Source organism: Staurois parvus, unplaced genomic scaffold (assembly GCF_062004578.1).
Source record: "Staurois parvus isolate SC_StPar_1 unplaced genomic scaffold, SC_StPar_1.0 ptg000061l, whole genome shotgun sequence".
Taxonomy (NCBI): Eukaryota; Metazoa; Chordata; class Amphibia; order Anura; family Ranidae; genus Staurois; species Staurois parvus.
Window position 1 is genome coordinate 8,195,535 of NW_028317857.1, and position 13,375 is coordinate 8,208,909.

Below are 13,375 nucleotides of genomic sequence, written 5' to 3' on the forward strand. Positions count from 1 at the left end.
TGCTCTCTCCTCCTATCAGCATGCTCCTCATTGGCACATGGTGACTTCATTGCAACCGATTGGCTCCTTGTGCTACTTCTCCCTTTCGCAGTCTGAGCACTGCAGTACAAGGGTTGCAAGAGGCTGTTGCCAAGCAATATTCAGGTACTTATGCTGCTTGCATTTAGTAAAAACCATCTAACAATGTATTAATGGATATAGAACTGCACTAATTTGTATCTTTTATATCTACCTGGACTTCAGCTTTAATAAAATGTGTTCATTTATATTAAAAACACACTATACATTCCCTTCAAGTCAGTGAAAAGAACAGCACAAATGTGTTAAGTGAAGTTGATTTCCCCTTCCAGCGGTTTTTGCTCAGTGAGAACAATCAAAGACGATTTCTGATTGGTTGCTGATGGGTCACTGCACTTTGAATTACATTGTGCATTATTAAAAAAGTCTGAGAGTGTTTGTTCATGAAAAAACAGATGAATCATACCTCTTACCTGGATGTTTGGAAATGAGTCGAAATTTCCTTTGTCCAAAGCATTTGTTTTTTTTTTTAGGCTCACTGACTGGAAAAATGCCTAGACAGTCATAGGATTGCATGACTCACTTGGCTCTGGTGAAAGAACTAAAGAGAAAAGTTTTAAAAAAGTCGTTGGCTCTATTATGTCATGCTTATATTCATGTTACATATAATTTGGACAAATATATTACTTTTTATAACACATAACGTTTGCACAGCCAAAATGTTAGCAACAGGGACGGGGAAGTTATAGTGCTATAAAAGGTATTAACTGTTACCATAAAAGAAGTGCTCAAACCAAATTTAGCTTTTATTACACAGTGGAGATGAGTGGTCATAGATCTGAAATTACACAGGATTTCTATTACATTCTGGGGAAGCTTCAATATAGAAATATGATTTGACAGAATGGAATGCAGACAATGGGAAGGTGACTGTGGGCTCAATTCACAAAGCTTTAACACAAGGACAATGAGGCTTTATATATATATATATATATTTTGTTTTTTTGTTTTTTGTTTTTTTTTAATTTATTTTATTTATTTTTTTTTGCATGTTCAAAATAAAAATATAGTGGGTTCAACAATGATTTAGGAGATGGGGCAATAGTGAGAAAGAAAAAGAAATAATGCATATATGTGGATATTGGATATCTAGAAAATGTCTGATGCATTAGAAGGGTTCCATAGTGAAGGAGGTAGTGGGCAGCTCAGTATTTAGCTTCCCTCTTCTTCCCAGCCCAGAAGTGTGCACCCCCTCCCCTTTCCCCTGGAAATACATCCAATGTGCCCAAGACACCCAAAGGATAGCATCTTCAGGCCCTGGTGCAGAGGAGACGATGTGACCAGAGGTAGAAGGTGGTGGATGGAGAGCATAGCAACTCCGGGCCCAGTTGTTCCTCTCTGCATGTCCCTGCAAAGGTGACAAGGGGAAGCAGGGACAGAGGGCAGTGGTGGAGTATATACAGTTGCAAGAAAAAGTATGTGAACCCCTTGGGATTATGTGGAGTTTTGCATGAATTGGGCATAAAATGTGCTCTGAACGTCATCTAAGTCACAACAATAGAAGAACACAGTCTGCTGAACATAATACTACACAAACATTAGATGTTGCCATGGTTTAATTGCACATAACATGTAAACATTCACAGTGCAGGGAGGAAAAAGTATGTGAGGCCCTAGCTTAATGACTTATCCCAGAGCTAATTGGAGCCAGGAGTGAGACAACCTTGACTCCAATCAGTGTGATGATATTGGATGTGTTGCTGCCCTTAAAAAACACACACCTGTTTTGGGTTTACTGGTTTCAAGAAGCACTGTCTGATGTGAACCATGTCTCGCAGAAAAGAGCTCTCAGAAGACCTACGATCAAGAATTGTTGACTTGCATGAAGCTGGAAAGGGTTACAAAAGTATCTCCAAAAGCCTTGATGTTCATGTGTCCACGGTAAGACAGACTGTCTACAAATGGAGAAAGTTTAGCACTGTTGCTGCTCTCCCTAGGCGTGGTCATCCTGTAAAAATGACTGCAAGAGCACAGCGCAGAATGCTGCATGAGGTAAAGAAGAATCCCAGAGTGTCAGCTAAAGACCTACAGAAATCTCTGGCACATGCTAACATTATTGTTGAGACATCTACAATAAGGAAAACATTAAACAAGAATGGAGTACATGGGAGGACACCACAGAGGAAGACATTGCTGTCCAAAAAGAATATTGCAGCACGTTTGAAGTTTGCAAAAGAGCACCTGGATGTTCCACAGCACTACTGGCAAAATATACTGTGGACAGATGAAACCAAGATTGAGTTGTTTGGGAAGAACACACAACACTATGTGTGGAGAAAAAAAGGCACAGCACACCAACATCAAACCCTCATCCCCACTGTAAAACATGGCGGAGGGAGCATCATGGTTTGGGGCTGCTTTGCTGCCTCAGGGCCTGGACGGATTGTTGTCATTGATGGGAAAATGAATTCCAGAGTTTATCAAGACATTTTGCAGGAAAACGTACGACCATCTGTCCGCCAACTGAAGCTCCGCAGAGGATGGGTGATGCAACAGGACAATAACCCAAAGCATACAAGTAATTCAACAAAACAATGGCTGCAACAGCACAGAATACGCCTTCTGGAGTGGCCCAGTCAGAATCCTGACCTCAACCCGATTGAAATGCTTTGGCATGACCTTAAGAGAGCGATTCACACCAGACATCCCAAGAATATTGCTACACTGAAACAGTTTTGTGAAGAGGAGTGGTCCAAAATTACTCCAGATCGTTGTGCAGGTCTGATCTGCAACTACAGGAAACGTTTGGTTGAGGTTATTGCTACCAAAGGAGGGTCAACCAGTCATTAAGTCCAAAGGTTCACATACTTTTTCCTCCCTGCACTGTGAATGTTTACATGTTATGTGCAATTAAACCATGGCAACATCTAATGTTTGTGTAGTATTATGTTCAGCAGACTGTGTTCTTCTGTTGTTGTGACTTAGATGACGTTCAGAGCACATTTTATTCCCAATTCATGCAAAACTCCACGTAATCCCAGGGGGTTCACATACTTTTTCTTGCGACTGTAAAGTTAGAGTTACTAGGTGTCAGACATGTTCAGTTTCTGGGGTGTTGGGGTGCAGTGACAGGGGTGCTAGGAGACAAGGAGGTTCAGAATCATGGATGCAGGGGGTTCAGTGGTGGGGGTGATGGGTGGCAGGGAGATATAATGTTGGGGTGTAGAGTGCCATGGATACTGGGTTCTTCACAGGCCTGCAGGGAGGCTTCTCTAACTTAGGGTCACCTGATATGGTGCAGGCTCCTGGGATAACATCATCTGCCATGCTACAGTAAGTGAAGGGGGGGTTAGTTAGTGATAAGTGCAAGGGGGGTTAGTTAGCATGGGGAGGGGGGGTCATTAAGATTCAGTTATCTGAATATATAGGTAGTCTTTATGCTTCCTTTAGACCTGCACACTGTGGTAATGTGTCTTCTACCGCAGTGGTAACACAAATACAATAAGTACAAACAGACACTTGTCTTGTGTTGTGGTTCACTGCATTAAAAAAAAGTTGCAGGTCTTTTTTTTTTCACTGTTGCCATGCTTTGGTAGCCCATTCTAGATAAAATGGCTGACTAGTGCAAAACAAGTTAACGTGTATGCAATAGCATACCACAAGAGAATAGCATAGTGTGATAGGGTCTTAACCTCCCTAGCGGTCTGATTATGTCCATATTTCTGTGCTAAAAGCGGTACATTTTTTTGCTTTGAAATATGTATTTTTTTTATTGTAGGCCTGTAATTTTTAGGAATAACTCACTGAAATCTGTCCGAACAAGAGTCTAGCAAACATCCCGGGTATGTTAAAATTTGAAACACGAAATCATAAATTATAATTTAATAAATAATCATAAAAAATAATAATAACTTTAATTCAATAATATAATCAAACCAAAAACACTGAAATTTGAAATATAGCGCCAAGTTCGCACATCACTGAGCAAAGTCGCAAAATCATTTTCAGTGTCTGATGACGAATTTCCCCACGAATCATTATCACTCAATTCTGCAAGTGGTTCTGATTTACTATTGCTGTTCTCTAGCCGATCTAAAACCACTTTTGACCTAAAAAGACGCTTTTTGGACGCCATGGACGTTTCTCAGTTTCCAGACAGAAAGAACAGTAAAAATGCAGGCAGGGCACAGGACAAAGCACTCGGGACAAAATGTATGTGAAATGGTTTGATACAGTAATGTTTTACTATGTGATTTTAGTGAATTTAGTGAATGTCACTTTTTGTCATTTTCAAATTTCCCGCCGTTCCGTCCCCGTACGTCCTGCCGCCGCAGGGGATGGAACCCAGAAGACAGATGCCAGCATCCGCCGGAGGACATTGCCGGGGACACTGCAGGAGGGACATTGCGGGAGCGCAGGACAAGGTAAGAGAAGAAGAGATCCCGGAGCAGCGCCGCATGGTAAGCCCGAGTGTAGCTCGGGGTTACCGCTTGTGGTACTGAAACTTTACCCCGAGCTACACTTGGGAATACCGCCAGGGAGGCTACTATTTTGATCTGCAATGCTAGTCATGTGATGTGTGGACTACGAGGACTTAGGAGAGGATTTACCAAAATAGAAGACAGTATATGCTTTCCTATGTTTTAAGAGCCTTCCAGCTTATAAAAGTTCCTCCCAATGACACCAATGATGGAGCACAATTCCCAAATGAAACAACGATGGGGCACAGTTCCTCTCATTAGCACCAAAAATGGAGCATTGTTTGCTCCCACTGATACTGGGACATTTTCTACTCCCAATGTCCACAATCTGGCCTCCCTAAAGTCTGACAGGGATAGTAAACTGGCCCTTCGTATATAAAGTTTGGAGACCCCTGATTTAAATGGGGAAACTTTCAAACAGCATTTGTTATGAGCAGGACTTAAATCTACTTAAATCTATATCTATTGTGTTACCTACAGAGTTACATAGTTGGTGAAGAATAAAAAGGAAGTACATCTAAAAAAAATCCCCTTTAGTTTACTGCTTTATAAATTGGAGCATTTACAATGCAACAAAGTATTTTGGAGTACAATATAATTCAATACAATATGCTTTTGGTGATAGCAATATAATGTGAACATTATAGAGATACTACATGCCACAACGGGGCCAGACAGGTAGTACAAAGAGCAATGCATGCAAAGCACAACATCTAATATTTGTGTACGTGACCAAACTTTGCCAAGCCTTGTGAAGGAATAATGTTTACCCACTAATACTATTGCCAACTGAGTCCCAAGCATAGAATTAGTATAGGAAAAGCCATATTTAAAGGTCACAATATCCTCTCTACTCTTACCTTCAGGCTTCCCCCATTGTATCAACAATTATATCATCAGATTATTTCTGCAATAAATAAAAATAATAACACAGTGAACTCTTATTATGCAGATCTTCCATTTGATAAAATGACCTATGGGGAAAACAAATTCAGCTGCATTTGTTATAAGAGTCTTTTGACTTCTCTTGAAACCACTCTGCTCTGTACCACCATATCTGCCACTGGATTTACCTACAAGTGTCTGGAGGTGACACTTTTTAAAAAAAAATGAGTAAATGGTATGAGCTGATGCTCCATATCCCTATCCAGTACAGTGTACCAGAATTGCTTTATCAAAATACAGAATACAAATAAATAGTACATTTACCTAAACTTGATCTTTCAGTTATAGAGTCTGATGAGCTTTGAATCACTTGGTGTTCTCATATATTTCTTGTGTACTCTGGTGGCAAGTTTTCCCCATCTAAATTTCAGTTCCCCCACCCCACTTTGGAGTCTTGTTCCTTCTGGTGAGATTGCCATAGCTGATGTTAAGAGTTTAGATCTCAAGCCCGAGGATCCCCCAACTAGAGTTTTTAAGACTTTCCAGCATCGACCAAAACTTAAAATACATATGTTGTAGGAGAAAAATGGAGGCTTGCCGTTGCTGACCTCTCCTCCTACTTAATGGGTTGTCATGCTGACCCTCTTACTTCAATATTTTGAGCTATTGCAAGTATACAGATAAGGACGTCTGTCTTTTTAATGAATTTCTGGATTTGCATGCTTGCTCTAGGCCAGCGGTCTCCAAACTGCAGCCCGTGGGCCAAATGCGACCCTTTGCTAGCCTTTATCCGGCCCTTGGGGCTCTATTCTTCCTACTAACACCAAGATGAGGGGGCATAATTCCTCCAACATGATATCAATGATGGGCACTTTTCCTTCTATTGACCAAGGATGCTATGTAATTTCTATACTCTCACTGACCACAAAGTATAAGGCATTGTTTATTCCCACAAAATCCAGGAGAATTTCTACTCCCACTGGCCAAAATCTATCCCTCCTAAAGCCTGAAGGACAGTTAACTGGCTCTTCATTCAGAAAGTTTGGAGACCTCTGCTCTAGACCATTGGCTCAAGCTAGAGGGCCAGTTTAGCCTTCAGGCATCCAGCATTTTCAGAAGGATGTAAACAATCGCAAATCCCCTATCTCCCTCATATCAGGCTTTTGTCTGCAAGCATTGTCTTAATACATTTGATGTGCATTTGGGACTTATGTCAAATACAGATCAGCAAAATCCCATTGAACAGAGCACGTAGCAGTACAGAGGCTGTGTTTGACCTTCCTTGTGTTGCTTTTTCTTTGGATACAGCATGTTCTATTGAGGTGCAACAGAACAACATACAAAGCAGGTTGAAGGAAGCCTTTTCTTGCCACATGCTGCATTTTACCATTCAAATGCACCTGACGCTGCATTTCTGGTAAGGTCAGCAGGTATTTTTTGTACTTGATGAAAAATAAAAATAAATGCAGCAACCAAATTTAAAGACTGGTAATCAATGAATTACATTTTCACTTTTAGGGTTAGACACAGTTAAATGCAGATGACAAAGCTACAAAAGATATATACTATCTGCATCATCTCAAGAATGTTCAATGTGGAAAAATACCTTGTTATGTCTTTCTGGAAGCCTTTTATGTAACTGTAGCCCCTCTACAATACCCAGACTATGTTAGTGGGCAATACAGTGGCTACGTGGTTACTACTTCCACCTAGCAGCACTAGGGCTTTCAGTTTGAATCCCAACCATAGAACTACCATGCCTTGTGCCTCCATGGGTTTCCACCCACACTCCAAAAACATGCTGGTAGGTTAATTGGCTCCTGTCTAAATTGGGCTTGGCGTGTGTATGTATGAATGTGAGTCTGGGACCTTAGATTGTGAGCTCCTTGAAGGCAGGAACTGATGTGAATGTATAATATAAATGCAAAAGTGTAAATTGACAGTGGGGGACAGTACATGAGACAATACAGTAGCAAAACATAACACGAGGGGGTCAAGGGCCCTGCTCTTTTGAGCTTACAATCTAGGAGGTGCCAACCACCGGGAAGGGAGGGACTGACAAGGGGAAACAAACCGTATCCAAAAGTTGACCAGCATGTTTCTTCATTTACAAAATTTTCGCAAAACATTAGACCACAGGGTGTCTACTTTTCAAAAAAAGGTTGTTTTGGGGTGTTTGTGCTGTCCTGGCATTTTTATTTTGTATGCTTCACAACAGAAACATATTTTTTCAACAATCTTGGTCTTTTTTCCTTTATATAGTAAAAAATAAGAAATCTGGTGGAAAATAAAGAAGAATCCCAGAAATGGGTTAACTTTACACACTTACTTGGGCCAGCTTGGCTTAAATGATGCAAATATGACCTCCTTATGGACGATAATGAATATGTAATGTACTGTTACTGCCTATACTACATATAGGAAGCAGCACATTTTTCCAGCAGGTGCTCCAGCGGTTTCGCTTCTGTGCGTTAAATATAGAGTCACTTGCTCCAACACTTCTGCCCCTCAAGAGAAGCCTTGAATTTTTTTCAATGAATAGAAGGCTGGTTGACAGAGGTGGAGATATCATCCACCTGTTTCTCCACCTCATATAACCAGAGAAAGTCTTGCATCTTCTCAGGAAAATACTGAGTGGAGTGCTTACATGTGAGCAGCAGTGATTAGCTGAGGGAAATGTCAGCCTCTCATTGTTGTTAATGGGGTTTTCACCCAACCCCTACTGGGTCTCCTGCATAGAATTGCTAATTGGCTCATTAGCACCTGTGAATGGGGCCTTAGTTCAAGTTAAGTTGCTGTGCTCTCTATTTTGCCTTGCTTGACATTACACTTTGCCTGTGCATACACTTACATCACCCTCTTTTTAAACATGAATAAAGTTTAGTAAAGCCCGGTAGCTCACCAAATGTAAAGATAAAACTCTATACCAATAAAAAGCCAATCCAGCATTTCTTCTATGACTTTTCTGGATTGCACAAGCCTCTTTGAATATCTGACAAGTGAACAGAACAAGGACTTACTGAGCTTACTATATATAGTATGTTAAACGTTACAATTCACAGTCTGTACTTTGCAGCTGAGCTTGAAACTAGAATTCATCAGCTTTTTACACTTTGCAATGGGCCAACAATTTCTTTCTTAAACAGTGAGCAAGGTCTTGGATCTCCTATGTAACAGCTAAAAGGGGAACCACGGTGACTCATTTCATCTCCTTCACAGTATCATACCATTGTTAAAAGTAGAACCTGAACAGACCTACTATTAGTTGCCTAGCAAAGCATGTAACAAACAGAGGTTTACATCTTAAGGACTCTCAGTGATTTCCCCATCATATAGGACAAACTGGTATAATTAATACAATAAAAATAATCTTGTGGGGTATTTGAAAGCGGAAGGGATGGTACAAGTGACTAATCCTGCCCAGAATACACCAGGTTGTCATGGCAGACAGCCAAGCTAACATAGCTAATACATTCATTCACCATGTGCCAGCCAGCAGTGGAGTGAGCATGCAAATTGATAGCAGGCTCAACTGAACAGAACTTGCAAATGTAAGTTCACCTTTGCACCTCAGAAGAGAAAAAAAAGATGGGTCACAAGCACTGATACATTAGATCCAGGTACACAGTATGCTTAAAGCCTGTCCAGACCTCCGTACCTTACAGCTGAACTCGAGGCAAACAAGGCAGATGAAAATAGTATATTTGAGCTGTTTGGTTGCCTAAGGATGTGTATTTCTGTCCATCCAATCCTGAGACTTATGGAGCTCTGCCACACAACACAACCCTGACTTACAGGTTAGAAGATGTGATTTTTCTCTACTGCAGTTCAGTGACACTTACAGGTCTGGTTCCTGCCCCCCATTGCCTGTGAATGGTCAGTAAAAAGAGAAGCAGCACCTTGATGAGCTCAGCCTTCTGTCACCCAGTTCTTTCTTCCTTTCAGCAAGTTTCTTGTATTGCAGCATAACTGACCGACTGGAAATGTCCACAACTAGAACATTTTCAGTATCAACTTTCTACATTAGGAAATTATGTTAAAGCGGTCGTAAAGGCACAAGGTTTTTTACCTTCATGCATTCTATGTGCAGCAGTGCCCCCAGCCCCTTCAATACTTACCTGAGCCCCATCGCAATCCATTGATGTGCACAACAGCTTCAGATGTCCTGGTTCTCTGCCTCCTCATTGGCTGAGACAGCAAGAGGCAGCCATTGGCTCCTGCTGCTGTCAATCACAGCCAGTCAGCCAATGTGGAGAGGAAGGGGCAGGGCCTGGCCACTTCTCCTTGTGTGAATGGACACATAGAGCAGCGGGTGCCCCCATAGCAAGCTGCTTGCTGTGGGGTCAACCGACAGAAAGGAGGAGCCAGGAGAGTCTGCTGGGGACCTGAGAAGAGGAGGATCCAGGCTGCTCTGTGCAAAACCACTGCACACACAGGTAAGTACAGAAATGTTTATGATTTTATTATTGCCATCAAGGCATATCACAATGCAGTGCAGGTTTACAATAACCTATTGAGAGGTACATGAGATTGCACTGTGGTGTAAACTAATGTGGGTTGCAGCATTCCTCAATAATGAATAATTTAAACATACCTTACTGCAGGCACCTATAGGGCTTCAAGAGGACATGGGACACCCTATAGCTTCCTTCCTTCCTTCCTTCCTCAGTTTTTATAAGAAGATTTCTGCATTGTTCCAGTGATAACTGTAAATTTTTACATTTCTTATCACATTTTGCCCTAGTAACAAAGGCAACCAGAGATCTCCCAAGAAAGGACAAGTATACACTTTAAGGTTAGTTACAGAGGGTTTGGATGGGGAGTATTTGGCAGGTTTATTTAACTTTGCAGGGGTCTTTTAAATTGGAGCTTGAGCTATTGGATTCTGTGAATAATAGTTTTTATTTGTAGCGCTACCCCCAAAGAAGTCAATGGTGATTGGGCCTATTTCCCCCTATACAGCATTCACAGCCAGGCACAATGTATTTTCCACACACTTTACCATACTCAATAATCAGTCTAGGGGTTTTGTTTTTGGAGTTTTATTAGGGAATGATGATCTTGGATAGGGTTGGGAGCATGGGATAAATGTAAAACTGTAGAACATGAACAGCTTGAGGACTGCTAAACCTTTGGCTGTTCTGTACAGGTTGCAATCTGTATTTCACAGCTTTAGGCTGCAATACACTTTGTCCTGGTTACTAATAGTACTACAGAAAACTCATGCAGACACCTCACCTGAGAACTGGTAAGCTGCAATATATTACATTTTTTGGGGATGATTTAATTACACTTTCATGCAGCAGCTAAGAAGAGAAAAGCAAACATGCAAGTGGAAGCCTAGAGCTCCACATGCTGGGTGTAAATGTACTGTAATTATAAAATATTTTATTGTATATCCCTGAATAGAGGCAGTAAAAAAGAAAATGTACACTAAAACATTATGCATACCCTTAAAATCCCAATAGGCTACTGAGTCAGCAAGTAAGCAAATTTCATTTTTCTATTTTATTTTTCGAATGTGCCTATTAAATGTTGTATGGGCTGATTCACTTTTTTTTTTTCATTTTTAGCCCTTGTATGACACTGGACATTTCCAAACTTATACACAGCATTCTCTGTTTGGAAATCTGTGCTGCCATCTGGATAGGCCCTCACAGAAGCAGTAGAAAGTCTGAGATTACAGCAGGTCATTTTACTTCAAAGCAACTAAGATGTCAACAAAGTTAAACCAGTCTCTTTTATGTCATGGTTGGTGATCTGTGCATCAGATATTTGTTATCTTACCTTTTTTTCCAGGAACAGTTTAGCACCGTGTCTTGTTAGCGTAACCTTTTTCAGAACCCCAGAGTTTCTTATGGACAGTTAAATATAAACTAAAGTCTTATTTTTTTTTCTAAAAAATACCAAACATGTCTGTACTTACCTGCTCTGTGCAGTGGTTTTGCACAGAGCAGCCCGGATCCTCCTATTTTTGGGTCCCCTGGCCCCTCCTTCCTGTCGGGTGCCCCCATAGCAAACAGCTTACTATGGAGGCACCCAAGCAGGCGCACTCCCGAACCGTGGCTCTGCGTGTCCATTCAAACACAGAGCCACGTTCTGAACCCCGCCCCTCCCTCTCCTAATTGGCTCACTGGCTGTGATTGACAGCAATGGGAGTCAATGGCTCCTACTGCTGCCTAAGCCAATCAGGAGTGAGAGTCTCTGGAGAACCAAGACATTACTGGATTGGGATGGGGTTCAGGTGTTAGGAGGGGCTGGGGGGGGCGCAACACACAGAAGGTTTTTTACCTTTATGCACAGAATGCATGAAGGTAAAAAACCTTGACACTTTAGAACCATTTTAAAGCTGAACTTCAGATATGATCTTTGTTGCATAGTTACAGTACATTGGTCCAGCCTGGCACAATGTAAGTATGTACATCTCATACCTGAGGGACTGCCATGACAGGTGACAATCACTGTAGTAGTCACTGCTACTACAGTGATTGCCATGATTTTCCAGGTCCTGTGTTGAACAGCTGTCCTTCTGCATTGTGACTGCAGAGGGGCACTTGCTTGGCATCACCACCATTCACAAAATGTCTTGTATTTTTTAATAAATACAAGACTTTGGACAAGATAGAAAGACAGGGTGGTGAAATCATAATCTCAACCTTGTTCATTTAGAGAATGTCTTATATTCATTGAAAAAATACAAGGTGTTCTGTGAATAGCTGCAGGGTTGAGCAAACCATTCCACTTATGGCCAATAAGCAGAAGGGCAGCCATTCGGCATATGGCTTGGAAGATTGTGCATGCATACTTACTTCGCTGGACCAATGTTACTGTTCAATAAAGGTCATACTTGGAGATAAGCTTTAAAGTGTATCTAAATCCAAGAAGCAAAAATGAATATAGTGCAGTTTACAGTCCTTAGATGTGGGGACTGAATTAATTCTTTTTTTTTTTAAGCTTTTTCTTCCTTTCTTTTTACCTGTACGCTAGTAATACACTTCCTGTCTCAGGGTGGCTACTCTCACTCCTCCACCTAAGAAATAGGAGCAAAGCCACCCTTGGACTGCAGCTTTGGAAAGGATGTTGTTAGGTGGACTAGTGGATTTAAATGAACTTTACTTACAAGTGACTAACACATTAAAGCCTAACTCCAGCTAACACTTTTTAAACCACTACAGCAACAGTTTGTTTTTCCATTTGGGATAAAGATATTATATAAATGAATTAACGCTGATCATTGTAAGCACCCCTGGCACAAAAAAAAGAAACGGGCCCCTGCGGGTTTAAGTCATAATGTACTAGTATGCATTGCTTACTAGCACATTATGACAGACTTACCTGGATACGGAACACTCCAACACAGCACTGTCGCAGCTCCAGGTACTGGCATCAACACCCGGTCTTCCTTCTGGGTTTGCGGACTCCGGCTGTATGAATGGCTAGGGCCGTGATGACCTTGCATTTAGAATATATTCACTGCTCTTATAGGTAAGCCTTATTATAGGATTAGCTGTAGGTACAAGTTAAAAAGTGGACTTTTTCTCAGCCATTTACCTGCCTTTTTTTTTTGCTGGACAGCTTGGTCTGTTAAAAGAAGTTGAAAAATAACGCTTACTGGCAGCATCAACAGGTTTTCCAACTATGTTAGAAGAGGATTTAGAAAAAAAAGACTACTGATTTAATTCTAGTGACAACATATGTCATATATGTAATTTTTGAATTTACCCATAGTTCCACATTAAAGTGCATATAAATTCCATAGAACATTCGCCCAAGTATGTCGATTTATGGAACCTTTATTTGTATTGTTGCTGTGTTGGTGCTATATAAATCCTGTATAATAATAATAATAATTTTCTCCCTTTATATTGTAAAGCGCTGAGCAAACTGTTGGCGCCATATAAATCCTGTATTATAATAATATGTAGGAGCTACCAATGGCAGACTGAGCTTTCCTGGTGGGAAGGTCAAATGGCTTGGTTGGATTTTGCCTC

General features: G+C 41.0%; 1 long non-coding RNA gene across 2 annotated transcripts in view; it reads right to left on the reverse strand.

Annotated features, from left to right (window-relative positions):
• Positions 1–13,375, reverse strand: part of LOC149469749 (uncharacterized) — a 113,925-nt gene that overhangs the window by 10,477 nt on the left and 90,073 nt on the right. For both annotated transcript variants that reach the window (XR_016311525.1, XR_016311524.1), the window contains exon 3: positions 492–619. This is a non-coding gene — a long non-coding RNA (uncharacterized LOC149469749). The remainder of the gene's footprint in view (positions 1–491; positions 620–13,375) is intronic.